Source organism: Ursus americanus, chromosome 4, assembly GCF_024610735.1.
Source record: "Ursus americanus isolate L20-20 chromosome 4, mUrsAme1.1.p, whole genome shotgun sequence".
Taxonomy (NCBI): Eukaryota; Metazoa; Chordata; class Mammalia; order Carnivora; family Ursidae; genus Ursus; species Ursus americanus.
In genome coordinates, this window is record NC_142130.1 from 55,363,138 (window position 1) to 55,369,675 (window position 6,538).

Below are 6,538 nucleotides of genomic sequence, written 5' to 3' on the forward strand. Positions count from 1 at the left end.
GTCCTTACAGAGCACCGAGCGTGTGCCAAATCAAGGAGACAAGCAGGTATCTCCATGTAAAATGTAAAAGTGTGAAACAAGCAAAATTGGGCTCGCTCTGGCAAGTCGAATCTTGAAATTAGAACTTGAGGTTTGCCTCCAGGCGTTATACGAAGGGGTTGCATTTTAGACGCAGGCAGATGTGGCCTTGAATCCTGACAGGAAAAATACTAATGGTTTGATCTGGTTTATTTATAAACATTTCTGAGCTTTGACAAAGGGGGGCTAATAAGATTGATAACATTCAAAATTCCTGGCAAATCATCGGGATTCTCAAAAACATTATATGCCTTTGTTGTTAGTAACATATATTTATTAACAAATAGAATAATAAGAGCATATCCTGAAAAAAAATTGTTACTACTTCAAGAGCTCACAGAAAAATAGAATAATCAATATATCTGATTGGAGCAGTATACCCCTGAGGAACTTTGACGCAGAATAGCTCAACAGTCCATCAGTTATGTGTTGTAAACGGAAGCCATTCTAGACTTATAAATGTGTTTTATCTATTTCTGACAGAAGCACCCCAAATAAGTTACTGACTCTAAAGTAAGGTATCCTACTCAAACCACCTTTCTGATCAATCCAAATTACCAGAAAAGGACAAAGTATCACATACTGTTGAATTTTGGTGAAAGCCAAACATACCAGAAAGAGGCAACCAGCTTAACCAACTTGAACCACACTCATCAGGGAAACAAGAAGAGTTACTTTGTATCTTCATTCATTGTTGTCTAGGTGGTAGGAAATAACAAGTGTTTCTGAGTTAAAGTAGGAGGGATAAAAAAAGAAATTCTAGGCCCGATGTTATTGCATTCTGCAGAAGGTGAGGGCAAAGAGATGAGGCAATCAGAAGTATTTGTATGTATGCAATCATTTCATTTAAAACTTGCAACATATGCATGACCTAAGTGATTTAGAGACGAGGAAACAAGAGAAGATAAGCATTATGGGACCTTGCCAAGGTCACTCTGCAAGAAAGGGGAAGGCAGAGTTGAGAACTCAGTTTTCCGATTTGTGGGCCAAGGTTAATTCCCACCATCCCGTGAGGCCTGCCAGACTTCTTGCTAATGGACTGAGCTCAGTATTCGGAGGACTGGAGTAGGGAGATTTGCTTGTATTTATTACCTTATGTCCTATAGCATATGAAATGACAAATTTGTTTGGGTTGCATCCTTAGGATTAGTATAAACAATGGGTGTCAACAAAGTACCATGAAGAGCTCTATAAAGAAATCACATGTGGAAATTATTAAAAAATCATTTAGGTGATAAGTCATCAAGATTACCCTTCCTAGACAAATGAGCAGAGGAAAACATGGTTCACCATGTCTCCTTCCTTGGATGGCTTCCTTTCAACCTCCAGTGAGTTCTTTTACTTCCTGCACATTGGCCCCATGAAACACACTGACATGCAGATTAACTAAAACGTGCGAAGCTCACTGTTTGCTGAGAGTGGAGAACTCCAACTCTGTTCATAGCTTTTCATCTGCTCTTTTCAAGCAATGACAGGACCTAGCACAAGGAAATATCTGCCGAGGCTTTGAAGATGCCGTCTATGTGCTCCTACGTACAGTCTCAGTAGAGACAGGCCCGGACACTTCCTGACCTCCACAGCCTTCTTTTCCTTAGATACAGAATTACTTGATCCCCACCTGTAGAGTCTACCCCTTACTCCCAATCTAAGAGACTAATCCTGACATTTGGAGGAAAAGACATAAATAATGCCACCTTTCTATCTAGCATTCATTACCTTATGATACTTGCTCTTAATTAGGTCATAAATTTGCATTCCAGTCTCTAACTATGTCGAGTTAGAGTAACTATGCCCTCTTTTCCTTTGTACCCTCAGAACCTAGTATATTGACGGCACCCAAGTTTTATTTATTGTTTGCTGACTGACTGACTAATTGAACTAAGCTTCTGCCTTGATGAAACCCAGTGAGTGACCACAAGTTTGGAGACTCAATCCCTGTTCTAATCGCCATTGGTCACCTTCCTAAGAGCTAGCCCTTGGAGGACCCAGGACTGTTAATCTTACTCCTGGAAATTCACTCACAGACCTTAATTCCTGCCTTTGAGCATTCTACTAACAACTTTTTGACAATGGTGCAGTTTGTCCAGCTTCTTCCATCTCCAAATGTTATCTGTCCCTGGCTTCACCATCACTCTGACATTCTGACTTGCCAGGACACTGAATGCACCTCGGTAGGATCTCCTGACCGTTCTCTTTGCCTAGGCCATCACTTTGGCGAGTGTATGGTTAACACTAGATATCTTTTGTTTATGAATTATCCATTAAATTGATAAGCACATCACCTTTTTTTTTTATAAAAATGAAATGATTACATCTTACCATGGACCCCTTCTATTTACCTGTAAAACCTGTGACTATCCAAATTATGTCAGGATAATCTGTTATATGCAAAAAAAAAAAAGATACACAAAAATAAATTTTATTTATCTGAACAGTACAGTTAAGTAACCTCAAAACTCTTAATTTTCCTTAACAAAGTTATATGTATGTGTGGTTTTTGTGTGAGTAACTTGAACAACGGCCTCTACCCTCTACATTTCTGTCTGGGGTTGTTTGTTTAATTTTGGTTAGTCAGCACACAGTGCAATATTGGTTTCTGGAGTAGGATTCAGTGATTCATCACTTACATACCACACCAGTGCTCATCTCAAGTGCTCTCCTTAATACCCATCACCCATCTAGCCCATCCCCTCACCCACCTCCCTCCGTCAACACTCAGTTTGTTCCCTATTATTAAGAGTCTCTTATGGTTTGTTTCTCTCTCTCCTTGTTTTCTTTTCTCCTCCTATGTACATCTGTTTTGTTTCTTAAATTCCACGTACGAGTGAGATTTATGGTATTTGTCTTTCCTTGACTGACTTATTTCACTTAGCATAATACACTCTAACTCCATCCATGTCATTGCAAATGGCAAGATGTCTTTATTTTTTGATGGGTGAGTAATATTCCAATGTATATGTTGGAATACATACACAAACACACACACACCACCTCTTCTCTATCCATTCATCAGTTGATGGACATTTGGGCTCTCTCCATAGTTTGGCTATTGTTGATAACGCTGCTATAAACATTGGGGTGCATGTATCCCTTCAAATCTGTATTTTCGTATTGTCGTAACCTTTAGGTAAACACCTAGTAGTGGTGTTCTATTTTTAACTTTTTGAGGAACCTCCATACTTTTTTCCAGAGTGCCTTACATTCCCACCAACAGTGCAGGAAGTTTCCCCTTTATCCACATCCTCACCAATACCTGTCATTTCTTTTATTGTTAATTTTAGCCATTCTAACAGGTGTGAGGTAGTATCTCATCGTGGTTTTGATTCGTATTTCCTTGATGATGAGAAATGTTGAGCACCTTTTCCTGTGTCTCTTAGCCATCTGGATGTCTTCTTTGGAAAACTGTCTATTCATGTCTTCTGCCCATTTCTTAACTAGATGTTTGTTTTTGGGGGCATTGAGTTTGAGAAGTTCTTTATAGATTTTGGATACTAGCCATTTATCAAATATGTTAATGGCAAATATCGTCTCCCATTCTGTAGGCTCCCTTTTAGTTTCATTGATTGTTTCCTTCCCTGTGCAGAGATTTTCATCTTGATGAAGTCCCAGTAGTTCTATTTTGCTTGTGTTTCCCTTGCCTCTGGCAATGTGTCTAGTAAGAAGTTGCTGCAGCCAAGGTCAAGGAGGTTGCTGTCTGTGTTCTCCACTAGGATTTTGATGGATTCCTGTCTCACATTAAGCCATTTCATCCTTATGGAATTTATTTTGTGTATGGTGCCAGAAAGTAGTCCAGTTTCATTCTTCTACATGCTGCTATCCAGTTTTCCCAACACCATTTGTTGAAGAGACTGTCCTTTTTCCATTGGATGGTTTTTCCTGCTTTGTTGAGATTAGTTGACCATACAGTTGTGGGTCCATTTCTGGGTTCTCTACTCTGTTCCATTGATCTATGTGCCTGTTTTTGCACCAGTACCATACTGTCTTGATGACTACAGCTTTGTAATATAACTTGAAATCTGGAACTGTGATGCCTCCAGTTTTGTTTTTCTTTTTCAAGATTGCTTTGTCTATTCAGGGTCTTTTATAGCTCCGTACAAATTTTAGGATTGTTTATTCCAGCTATGTGAAAAATGCAGTTGATATTTTGATAGGGATTGCATTAAATATATAGATTGTTTTGGGTCATATAGATTTTAACTATGTTTGTTCTTCCAATCCATGAGCATGAATGCTTTTCCATTTCTTTGTGTCCTCTTCAATTTCTTTCATGAGTGTTCTATAATTTTCAGAGTATAGATCCTTTACCTCTTTGGTTAGGTTTATTCCTAGGTATCTTATGGGTTTGGGTGCAGTTGTAAATGGTACTAGTTTCTTGATTTCTCTTTCTGCCACTTCTTTATTGGTGTATAGGAATGCAACAGATTTCTACACATTGATTTTATATCCTGCAACTTTGCTGAATTCATGTATTAGTTCTAACTATTTTTTAGAGGAGTCTTTTGGGTTTTCTACCTAGAGTATCATGTCATCTGTAACTAGTGAAAGTTTGCCTTCTTCCTTGCCAATTTTGGGTGCCTTTTATTTCTTTTTGTTGTCTGATTGCTGAAGCTAAGTCTTCCAATACTGTGTTAAATAGTAATGGTGACAGTACACATCCTTGTCTTGCTTCTGACCATAGAGAGAAACCTCTCAGTTTTTCCCCATTGAGGGTAGTATTAGCTGTGGGTCTTTCGTATATGGTCTCTATAATGTTGAAGTATGTTCCATCTATGCCTATTTTGTTGAGGGCTTTTTTATCAAGAATGGATGATGTATTTTGTCAAATGCTTTTTCTGCGTTTATTGACAGGGTCGTATGATTCTTGTCCTTTCTTTTATTACTGTGGTGTATCACATTGACTGATTTGCAAGTATTGAACCATCCCTGCAGCCCAGGAATAAATCCCACTTGATCATGGTGAATAATTCTTTTAAATATTGTTTAATTTGATTTGCTCATATTTTATTGAGAATTTTTGCATCCATGTTCATCAGGGATATTGGACTGTAATTCTCCTTCTTAGTGGGATCTTTGTCTGCTTTTGTAATCAAGGTAAGGCTGGCTTCATAGAATGAGTTTCGAAGTTTTCATTTCTATTTTTTGGAACTTTTTGAGAAGAATAGGTATTAACTCTTCTTTAAAAGTCTGGTAGAATTACCCTGGGAAGCCATCTGGCCCTGGTCTTTTATTTGTTGGGTGATTTTTGATGACTGATTCAATTTGTTTGCTGGTTATAGGTCTGTTCAAATTTTCTATTTCTTCCTGTTTCAGTTTTGATAGTTTGTAAGTTTCTAGGATTTTTTCCATTCCTTCCAGTTTGTTGCCCAGTTTGTTGGCATAAATTTTTCATAGTATTCTCTTATAATTTTTATATTTCTGTGGTATTGGTTGTGATTTCTCCTCTTTCATTCATGATTTTATCTATTTGGGTCCTTTCTCTTTTCTTTTTGATAAGTCTGCCTAAGGGTTTATCAATTTTATTAATTCTTTTGAACTATCTCTTAGTTTCGTTAATCAGTTCTACTGAGTTTTTTGTTGTTGTTGTTGTTTCTAGATTATTTACATCTGCTCTAATCTTTACTATTTCCCTTCATCTGCCGGCTTAGTCTTTGTTATTCCTTTTCTAGCTCCTTCAGATGTAAGGTTAGGTTGTGTATTTGAGAATTTTCTTGCTTCCTGAGGTAGGCTTGTATTAACATACTTTCCTCTTAGGACTACCTTTGCTGCATCCCAAAAGTTTTAGACTGTTGTGTTTTCTTTTTCATTTGTTTCCAGATATTTTTAAAATTTCTTTTATTTAATTTCCTGATTAACCCATTCATTGTTTATAGGATGTTCTTTAACCTCCATGTATTTGAGGTCTTTCCAAATTTTTTCTTGTGGTTGACTTCACGTTTCATAGCATTGTGGTCTGAAAATGTGCATGGAATGGTCTCAATGTTTTTGTACTTGTTGAGGGCTGATTTGTGACTCAGTATGTGACCTATTCTGGAGAATGTTCTGTGTGTACTCGATTCTTTCTGGTTTAAACAACAGGTCAGTCAACACATTATTACCTCTTATTGAAAGTTTTAATCTTAAGCTCTTGCTTCATCTTATTTCCTGTAGAGTCAAGCAATCTAATGAGCTAAAGCAAGTCACCATTAAGGGAGTTCTTTCAATTTGCCAATGGCTCAATTCATCAAGGAATCTGTAGATCCAAGTATTTTGGCCCTGACCACTAGGAACTCATCTCTAAGACAACACCCCAATAAAAAAGCAACTATGCCAGCTCACTGCCTATAAATAGTAAGGCAAAGACTTAGAAAAGTCCCCTAGACCTGGGAAAATCAGAGAAGTTTGTTGCCTTTGTAAAAGAATGGACAACATTGTCATCAGTCTTTCTAAATTCTTTCTGAATCATTGAATAATGAGCTGTGTT